Raw genomic sequence first — 12,054 nt, forward strand, 5'->3', positions numbered from 1 at the left:
GGAAGTCAATACTGTAGGAAAACCTTAGCAACAAGGAGAAAACCCAATAGGACGCCTACACTACACGGGGGGGGTACCTTACGTAGCTAAACTACAAAGTCCATTGAGATATATATATCTCAATGGACTTTGGGGAAGTGAATACTGTAGGAAAACCTTAGCAATATATAAAACAATAAAACAAGGAGAAAACCCAATAAGACACCTACCTTACCTACCTTACGTAGCTAAACTACAAAGTCCATTGAGATATCTATATATGTATCTCAATGGACTTTGGGGAAGTGAATACTGTAGGAAAACCTTATCAATATAGAAAACAATAAAACAAGGAGAAAACCCAATAAGACACCTACCTTACCTACCTTACGTAGCTAAACTACAAAGTCCATTGAGATATCTATATATATATCTCAATGGACTTTGGGGAAGTCAATACTGTAGGTAAACCTTAGCAACAAGGAGAAAACCCAATAAGACACCTACCTTACCTACCTTACCTACCTTACGTAGCTAAACTACAAAGTCCATTGAGATATCTATTTATATATATCTCAATGGACTTTAGGAAAGTGAATACTGTAGGAAAACGTTAGCAATATATAAAACAATAGAACAAGGAGAAAACCCAATAAGACACCTACCTTACGTAGCTAAACTACAAAGTCCATTGAGATTCTGGGTTAGAGCAAGTGACTGACCTGATCAGAATGCTTGACCAGAATTCTAAGAACCAAACCAGGATCAGAGCGTGATGTCATCACATTCTGAGCGTGATGTCATCACATTCTTAGGCAACGGTTGCCAAGAGACACTAGGGATGCGTATCAGGTTGTTTTTTTTATACTGGTGCCTAAACCAATAGGACAAAACAATGATTGAAATCAAAGCATCGTGGGCGATGGTGGCGCACGGAGTAGAGCAGTGCGCTGGGTTTTCCATTAAAATATATATATACATATATATATATATCTCAATGGACTTTTTTAGATATATATACGTATACATTGAGATACATATATATATCTCAATGGACTTTGGGGAAGTCAATACTGTAGGAAAACCTTAGCAACAAGGAGAAAACCCAATAGGACGCCTACACTACACGGGGGGGTACCTTACGTAGCTAAACTACGTCCATTAAAATATATATATATATACATATATATATATATATCTCAATGGACTTTTTTAGATATATATATATAGATATATATACATATACATTGAGATACATATATATATATATATTATATATATATATCTCAATGGACTTTGGGGAAGTCAATACTGTAGGAAAACCTTAGCAACAAGGAGAAAACCCAATAGGACGCCTACACTACACGGGGGGGTACCTTACGTAGCTAAACTACAAAGTCCATTGAGATATATATATCTCAATGGACTTTGGGGAAGTGAATACTGTAGGAAAATATAGAACAATAGAACAAGGAGAAAACCCAATAAGACACCTAAACTACAGGGGGGGGGGGTACCTAACGTAGCTAAACTACTTCCATTAAAATATATATATACACATATATATATATATATCTCAATGGACTTTTTTTAGATATATATATATATAGATATATATACATATACATTGAGATACATATATATATCTCAATGGACTTTGGGGAAGTCAATACTGTAGGTAAACCTTAGCAACAAGGAGAAAACCCAATAGGACGCCTACACTACACGGGGGGGTACCTTACGTAGGTAAACTACAAAGTCCATTGAGATATCTATATATATATCTCAATGGACTTTGGGGAAGTGAATACTGTGGGAAAACCTTAGCAATATATAGAACAATAGAACAAGGAGAAAACCCAATAAGACACCTACACTACAGGGGGGGGTACCTTACGTAGCTAAACTACTTCCATTAAAATATATATATACACATATATATATATATCTCAATGGACTTTTTTTATATATATATCTATATATATATAGATATATATATACATATACATTGAGATACATATATATATCTCAATGGACTTTGGGGAAGTCAATACTGTAGGTAAACCTTAGCAACAAGGAGAAAACCCAATAGGACGCCTACACTACACGGGGGGGGTACCTTACGTAGCTAAACTACTTCCATTAAAATATATATATATATACATATATATATATATCTCAATGGACTTGTTTAGATATATATATATATATAGATATATATACATATACATTGAGATACATATATATATCTCAATGGACTTTGGGGAAGTCAATACTGTAGGAAAACCTTAGCAACAAGGAGAAAACCCAATAGGACGCCTACACTACACGGGGGGGTACCTTACGTAGCTAAACTACGTCCATTAAAATATATATATATATACATATATATATATATATATCTCAATGGACTTTTTTAGATATATATATATAGATATATATACATATACATTGAGATACATATTTATATCTCAATGGACTTTGGGGAAGTGAATACTGTAGGAAAACGTTAGCAATATATAAAACAATAGAACAAGGAGAAAACCCAATAAGACACCTACCTTACCTACCTTACGTAGCTAAACTACAAAGTCCATTGAGATATCTATATATGTATCTCAATGGACTTTGGGGAAGTGAATACTGTAGGAAAACCTTATCAATATATAAAACAATAAAACAAGGAGAAAACCCAATAAGACACCTACCTTACCTACCTTACGTAGCTAAACTACAAAGTCCATTGAGATATCTATATATATATCTCAATGGACTTTGGGGGAAGTCAATACTGTAGGAAAACCTTAGCAACAAGGAGAAAACCCAATAGGACGCCTACACTACACGGGGGGGGGTACCTTACGTAGCTAAACTACAAAGTCCATTGAGATATATATATCTCAATGGACTTTGGGGAAGTGAATACTGTAGGAAAACCTTATCAATATATAAAACAATAAAACAAGGAGAAAACCCAATAAGACACCTACCTTACCTACCTTACGTAGCTAAACTACAAAGTCCATTGAGATATCTATTTATATATATCTCAATGGACTTTAGGAAAGTGAATACTGTAGGAAAACGTTAGCAATATATAAAACAATAGAACAAGGAGAAAACCCAATAAGACACCTACACTACAGGGGGGGGGGGGGGGTACCTTACGTAGCTAAACTACTTCCATTAAAATATATATATACACATATATATATCTCAATGGACTTTTTTTAGATATATATATAGATATATATACATATACATTGAGATACATATATATATCTCAATGGACTTTGGGGAAGTCAATACTGTAGGTAAACCTTAGCAACAAGGAGAAAACCCAATAAGACACCTACCTTACCTACCTTACCTACCTTACGTAGCTAAACTACAAAGTCCATTGAGATATCTATATATATATATCTCAATGGACTTTAGGAAAGTGAATACTGTAGGAAAACGTTAGCAATATATAAAACAATAAAACAAGGAGAAAACCCAATACGACACCTACCTTACCTACCTTACGTAGCTAAACTACAAAGTCCATTGAGATATCTATATATATATCTCAATGGACTTTGGGGAAGTGAATACTGTGGGAAAACCTTAGCAATATATAAAACAATAAAACAAGGAGAAAACCCAATAAGACACCTACCTTACCTACCTTACGTAGCTAAACTACAAAGTCCATAGAGATATCTATATATATATCTCAATGGACTTTGGGGAAGTGAATACTGTGGGAAAACCTTAGCAATATATAGAACAATAGAACAAGGAGAAAACCCAATAAGACACCTACACTACAGGGGGGGGGGGGGGTACCTTACGTAGCTAAACTACGTCCATTAAAATATATATACACATATATATATATATATCTCAATGGACTTTTTTAGATATATATACGTATACATTGAGATACATATATATATCTCAATGGACTTTGGGGAAGTCAATACTGTAGGAAAACCTTAGCAACAAGGAGAAAACCCAATAGGACGCCTACACTACACGGGGGGGGTACCTTACGTAGCTAAACTACAAAGTCCATTGAGATATATATATCTCAATGGACTTTGGGGAAGTGAATACTGTAGGAAAACCTTAGCAATATATAAAACAATAAAACAAGGAGAAAACCCAATAAGACACCTACCTTACCTACCTTACGTAGCTAAACTACAAAGTCCATTGAGATATCTATATATGTATCTCAATGGACTTTGGGGAAGTGAATACTGTAGGAAAACCTTATCAATATAGAAAACAATAAAACAAGGAGAAAACCCAATAAGACACCTACCTTACCTACCTTACGTAGCTAAACTACAAAGTCCATTGAGATATCTATATATATATCTCAATGGACTTTGGGGAAGTCAATACTGTAGGTAAACCTTAGCAACAAGGAGAAAACCCAATAAGACACCTACCTTACCTACCTTACCTACCTTACGTAGCTAAACTACAAAGTCCATTGAGATATCTATTTATATATATCTCAATGGACTTTAGGAAAGTGAATACTGTAGGAAAACGTTAGCAATATATAAAACAATAGAACAAGGAGAAAACCCAATAAGACACCTACCTTACGTAGCTAAACTACAAAGTCCATTGAGATTCTGGGTTAGAGCAAGTGACTGACCTGATCAGAATGCTTGACCAGAATTCTAAGAACCAAACCAGGATCAGAGCGTGATGTCATCACATTCTGAGCGTGATGTCATCACATTCTTAGGCAACGGTTGCCAAGAGACACTAGGGATGCGTATCAGGTTGTTTTTTTTATACTGGTGCCTAAACCAATAGGACAAAACAATGATTGAAATCAAAGCATCGTGGGCGATGGTGGCGCACGGAGTAGAGCAGTGCGCTGGGTTTTCCATTAAAATATATATATACATATATATATATATCTCAATGGACTTTTTTAGATATATATACGTATACATTGAGATACATATATATATCTCAATGGACTTTGGGGAAGTCAATACTGTAGGAAAACCTTAGCAACAAGGAGAAAACCCAATAGGACGCCTACACTACACGGGGGGGTACCTTACGTAGCTAAACTACGTCCATTAAAATATATATATATATACATATATATATATATATCTCAATGGACTTTTTTAGATATATATATATAGATATATATACATATACATTGAGATACATATATATATATATATTATATATATATATCTCAATGGACTTTGGGGAAGTCAATACTGTAGGAAAACCTTAGCAACAAGGAGAAAACCCAATAGGACGCCTACACTACACGGGGGGGTACCTTACGTAGCTAAACTACAAAGTCCATTGAGATATATATATCTCAATGGACTTTGGGGAAGTGAATACTGTAGGAAAATATAGAACAATAGAACAAGGAGAAAACCCAATAAGACACCTAAACTACAGGGGGGGGGGGTACCTAACGTAGCTAAACTACTTCCATTAAAATATATATATACACATATATATATATATATCTCAATGGACTTTTTTTAGATATATATATATATAGATATATATACATATACATTGAGATACATATATATATCTCAATGGACTTTGGGGAAGTCAATACTGTAGGTAAACCTTAGCAACAAGGAGAAAACCCAATAGGACGCCTACACTACACGGGGGGGTACCTTACGTAGGTAAACTACAAAGTCCATTGAGATATCTATATATATATCTCAATGGACTTTGGGGAAGTGAATACTGTGGGAAAACCTTAGCAATATATAGAACAATAGAACAAGGAGAAAACCCAATAAGACACCTACACTACAGGGGGGGGTACCTTACGTAGCTAAACTACTTCCATTAAAATATATATATACACATATATATATATATCTCAATGGACTTTTTTTATATATATATCTATATATATATAGATATATATATACATATACATTGAGATACATATATATATCTCAATGGACTTTGGGGAAGTCAATACTGTAGGTAAACCTTAGCAACAAGGAGAAAACCCAATAGGACGCCTACACTACACGGGGGGGGTACCTTACGTAGCTAAACTACTTCCATTAAAATATATATATATATACATATATATATATATCTCAATGGACTTGTTTAGATATATATATATATATAGATATATATACATATACATTGAGATACATATATATATCTCAATGGACTTTGGGGAAGTCAATACTGTAGGAAAACCTTAGCAACAAGGAGAAAACCCAATAGGACGCCTACACTACACGGGGGGGTACCTTACGTAGCTAAACTACGTCCATTAAAATATATATATATATACATATATATATATATATATCTCAATGGACTTTTTTAGATATATATATATAGATATATATACATATACATTGAGATACATATTTATATCTCAATGGACTTTGGGGAAGTGAATACTGTAGGAAAACCTTATCAATATATAAAACAATAAAACAAGGAGAAAACCCAATAAGACACCTACCTTACCTACCTTACGTAGCTAAACTACAAAGTCCATTGAGATATCTATATATATATATCTCAATGGACTTTGGGGAAGTGAATACTGTGGGAAAACCTTAGCAATATATAGAACAAGGAGAAAACACAATAAGACACCTACCTTACCTACCTTACGTAACTAAACTACAAAGTCCATTGAGATATCTATCTATATCTCAATGGACTTTGGGGAAGTCAATACTGTAGGTAAACCTTAGCAACAAGGAGAAAACCCAATAAGACACCTACCTTACCTACCTTACGTAGCTAAACTACAAAGTCCATTGAGATATCTATATATATATATATCTCAATGGACTTTGGGGAAGTGAATACTGTGGGAAAAACTTAGCAATATATAGAACAATAGAACAAGGAAAAAACACCCAATAAGACACCTACCTTACCTACCTTACGTAGCTAAACTACAAAGTCCATTGAGATATCTATACATATATCTCAATGGACTTTGGGGAAGTGAATACTGTAGGAAAACTTTAGCAATATATAAAACAATAGAACAAGGAGAAAACCCAATAAGACACCTACCTTACCTACCTTACGTAGCTAAACTACAAAGTCCATTGAGATATCTATATATATATATCTCAATGGACTTTGGGGAAGTGAATACATTGGGAAAACCTTAGCAATATATAGAACAATAGAACAAGGAGAAAACCCAATAAGACACCTACCTTACCTACCTTAAGTAGCTAAACTACAAAGTCCATTGAGATATCTATATATATATATCTCAATGGACTTTGGGGAAGTGAATACTGTAGGAAAACCTTAGCAATATATAAAACAATAAAACAAGGAGAAAACCCAATAAGACACCTACCTTACCTACCTTACGTAGCTAGACTACAAAGTCCATTGAGATTCTGGGTTAGAGCAAGTGACTGACCTGATCAGAATGCTTGATCAGAATTCTAAGAACCAAACCAGGATCAGAGCGTGATGTCATCACATTCTGAGCGTGATGTCATCACATTCTTAGGCAACGGTTGCCAAGTAACACTAGGGATGCGTATCAGGTTGTTTTTTTTATACCGGTGCCTAAACCAATAGGACAAAACAATGATTGAAATCAAAGCATCGGGGGCGATGGTGGCGCACGGAGTAGAGCAGTGCGCTGGGGGCCACAAGGTTGGTGGTTACGATCCCGGCTGCTCCATGTGCAATGTCGAAGTGTCCCTGAGCAAGACACCTAACCCCTAATTGCTCCCCAGGCAAAAATTGTAATGCGTGGGTTACAATGCAATGTCAGTCGCTTTGGATAAAAGCGTCAGCTAAATAACATGTAATGTAATAATGTAATGTAAAAAGCAACATTGTTTCTTCAAATTGAACAATAGATTAACTGTTTAAACAATACTGTAAATATAAATAAATAAAAAACACATGGCTTCAAACTTTTTATATAAATGCTAGGCTATCGTTAGCCGCTGCGAGGACGCTGTCATCACAGTGTTTAGATAAAGTGTTTCAATTGGCTCAAGAACCGAAATCAACCACCGAAATCTGCATCTTGTAGGAACAGGTGCTATAATGGTACCGGTTCTCTGTACCCAACCCTAGTTGGGTAGTGTCATGTGTGTATTAATTATAATGGAATCTTAATGACAATGTCATCTGTTTTTCAGCCTTGCGTTCCAGCATGTTTTTATCCACTTCCTTGTGCATATGTGTACTGTAGTGCTGGCTGGAAACATAGCCAGTGTACGAACTAAAACCGTCAACCCCTTGCTCTTAATGAGTGAATATCAATTATGAGACTTGATTCATAGTTTAGTTAGTAGTTGCTTTTTCGAGTGGCGGCCCGTTATTTATTTGTTTTGTGATTTATCTTTAGCGATTATTAATAATTCAATAGATGGCAATGATTTAATTTCACACTAGCTATTAACCAACACACGGGGGGGGGGGGGGGGGGCTCTTGAGGAGGACTTGGATGGAAAGTAGAGGTTCAGCAGACAATCCTTTATTTTCCAACGAAAACACAGGGAAATCCCTGGATGCAAAATGCAAAAATCAAAATCTCTCTTATCGAGGAAATATGGGCATAATCAATCAAAAACAAAACGAACAAACAAAAAGGCTCTGAAACGATTTGAAGTGCTGTGGAGCAACGGCATAGGCCAACTCAGGATTTCGCAACGAGGTTTGGGACAGATCAAATTATGACCTGGACTTGACACATGACGTGAGGCGGGTGTGCAGGACAAATGGACATGACACACAGGACAAGGGGAGACGCAGACTATACATGTAAGTACACATGAGGGGGGTGTGGGAACAAGTGGACATAATCTGGAATCAATGACGACAATCAGACTGGTGACACATGAGGAAGAGCAAGGGACCTGAAACGAGAGGAAAGTTTCCAAATTGAAACAGGAAGTCACAAAACCAACGTGGGGACCGGAAAAAAAAAAACTTGACATACAGATGTGTGACGGGTTCCCCGTGTGAGGGTATGACCAACATGTATTTATACAGTATATATATACATATATATATTTGGCCGATAAGTTCATTAATTATTATTACTATTATCAATAATTCTAATGATAATATTGTCTCTTGTTAAAAAAATGTTTGGCACGCTGATGTTTCATCAACATTTTAGCCAGTTGAAAAGAGTGCAAGTTTAGCTAAATCTTGATCAACATCAGAAACTTTGGTTGAGTATTTTTGCATTGTGCTTACCAGATGTAACTCAAGCAGTGTTATTCACTTGAATGCACACGCAGACTGAACTATGCCAATAAGATCTCCGATGTTTCTATACAACAAACATTGTACTAAATGTACAATAGTGTAGTATAAACATAAACATAGTGTAGTATCATTTTAGTTATTTCATGGCCATTAGGCAAAGTGTTTGAAAATAAACCCGATGAAAGAGTTCTGGGGTTTTCAGTGGAGCCGCAGACTAAGACTTCAGTCGTAAAAAGGCCCATAACCAAGCTGTGCTGCCTTCTAGAGACTGAAAAATAGATGTTCTGTTGGAAGCAACAAATCAGCATTGAAGGGATGTAATGTATATGCTTTATTTATTATAAATATTTTGAATAGGTTTTTCTTTTTTACAGCTCCTTATTTTAGTAATTCTGTGAAAAAAAATTAGGGTTGGTGTTGGTGATTTTTGTTTTTATTTGTGTTTACAAGTGTGCCACCTACAGGTGAGGCAGGCGCTCCTATAAGTTGGGGGGCCTTTATGTTTTTTTATTACATTAAATGCCAACCACAATCCAAGTGCTGGTAGTCCAGCTTGGATGTAGCGACCACCTTTGGCACCACAAGATTATAAACATCTTGATTACATATTCTCCAATGCAACGTTATGGTAATTTAGTCAATATTGGTCCAATTTAGAACAAAGTGGATAATAAAGCAGGGTATACTTTTCGGCAGCTGACTCGCTGATGGAGAATAAAGTGCAGATCCAGAGGCCAGTGGGCTGTGTACTTGCTGTCTGTGATACTGTGACTGGCAATATTCCTACTGCTGTTGTAAAAGTGATGACATGTGGAACTGAAAAAGGTTGTTCCTCCTTAATGTTTATTTCATTGTATTTTTCTTCTTTGGTAGGGGAGGAAATGGCGATGATGGATCCACTAACACCGCACGAGCAAATTAAATAAATGTGCCTGTGACGCTTTAAATAATTAGAATGTATATTGTTAGTAGAAGAATCAGAAGGAAGGAAGACCAGCTGATACAGGAGCTTGCAGAGACATTGCATGAGAAAAAGTCTCAAAACAAGTACACAGTGTATCTTCTTGGCACATCCTGGATTAAATAATACTTTAATATTAAATATTTATGGCTTCATCTGCACCGTAATAAGTCATCTATTTGTCTCTAATGTGAATGCAAGTATCCGAGGGAGCCGGATTCAATCATAAATCACTGACAATAATCCGGTGGAATAAATGCAACACGTTTCCCAATGATATGGCCTTCCATCAGCAACTTTCATAGGAAATACACGTCACTCTATCCAGTTCTTTTTTCATCATCATCAAATACACAGACTGTCGCCATGTATAGTTTCCCTCCAACCAGTAAACACTCTTCTTCCCAAGACTCAAAAGAATCAAAGTCGCTTAGTAATCCTATTTTTGTGAAAGGTCTTTGAGCATATTATGAATCCACAATGACTTGCTTCTGCTAGCACAGATGCACGGTTCAATCCACCAACCCGTCCTGATTGAAACATTCATAACGGACTCACTGAAAAGCACTAAGAATACGACTTAAATATGAGAAGAAAGGTCTTTCCTCCTCACTGTTCTTCTTACTCTGTGTTTTTGTTACCTGTTCCTGATTTAACAATCATAAAAAAGCAGTATGTCCTCATTAGAACTCAGTAGAAGACAGATGTTCAAAATTGACAAACATTTCAATATTGTCAAATTCTGTATGCATTGCATGTTTCTGGCTTTTGTTATTTAGGAGATGCGTCAGAATGAATGACATTGATGAATGATAAATGTATGAAATGCTATCAAGCTCTCCGGAAGAGATGGGGCGGAGACCTCTCTGACGGAGAGGGATAAGCATTCTTGTTGTTTGGGTTTTAGGAATTTATTTGTTGCTTTGGCAATGAGGGCCATGGGTTTATGTAACATATTTTTTAATGCATAATTATACATTAGTAACCGTGGAAAAAAATCCTTTGCTGAGGCGCACAAGGTCTGTTGGATGAGAGGAAAGTATAAAAGACTAAAACCTGTGGAGCTTTGGTGAGTACTACTTTCAGAAATTGTTTTCCCGCGGAGCCGTCCGCGCATGTAACAACGTCAGTGTAAGGAAGGTCAATTTTAACTCTAAGCTGGTGTTTTTATTGTCCCAATCTTGTCAGTGTTAAATCAACACTCAACAAAGTGTTAAAAAATGGGTTATAATGCAATTTAAGTTGCTTTGAATAAAAGCGTCAGCTAAATAACATGTAATAATGACTTCAGCTGTGTTGTACAATATCCAGAAATATCAATGTTCCTTGGAGTTATAACATTTTACATTTTGAAGAAAATTGTCCAAACTGAACGCAAGATCACGCCCAGGTAGTTTTATGAAAACCTTTTGACTTTTGACCCCACGGTTGTCAGGATCAACTTGCCTAAATGATCGGATTTAAACTCTACGAGGAGTTTGTTCGTTTGTAAATGCTAAAAATGAAGGAAAGTGCAAAAAATACAGAGAATCACTATAGCGCCCCCTAATGTTAAAATATTCTGGGGATGTTCTAGGACTCAATGTGAACATACCTAAAACCTAAAGATTTGGTGAGGATCGACGTTAATAACTTTTGAAGTTATAGGTCTTTCCTTTTCAGGCCACACTTCATACAGACTTCATTGGTCCATAACTTTAATGAAAAATGAGATATTTCATATATTCTTTCAATAACTTTTGGTGGCATTGAGCCAATGATCATTTTGACGAAGATTTTGTAAGAATCGGACCAAGCGGTAGGTGCATTTGCATACTATTATTGACTTTTTTGTAGAGCACATCCAAGAGCACCTTTGTGCAAAGGAT

Source organism: Pungitius pungitius, chromosome 16 (assembly GCF_949316345.1).
Source record: "Pungitius pungitius chromosome 16, fPunPun2.1, whole genome shotgun sequence".
Classification (NCBI taxonomy): Eukaryota; Metazoa; Chordata; class Actinopteri; order Perciformes; family Gasterosteidae; genus Pungitius; species Pungitius pungitius.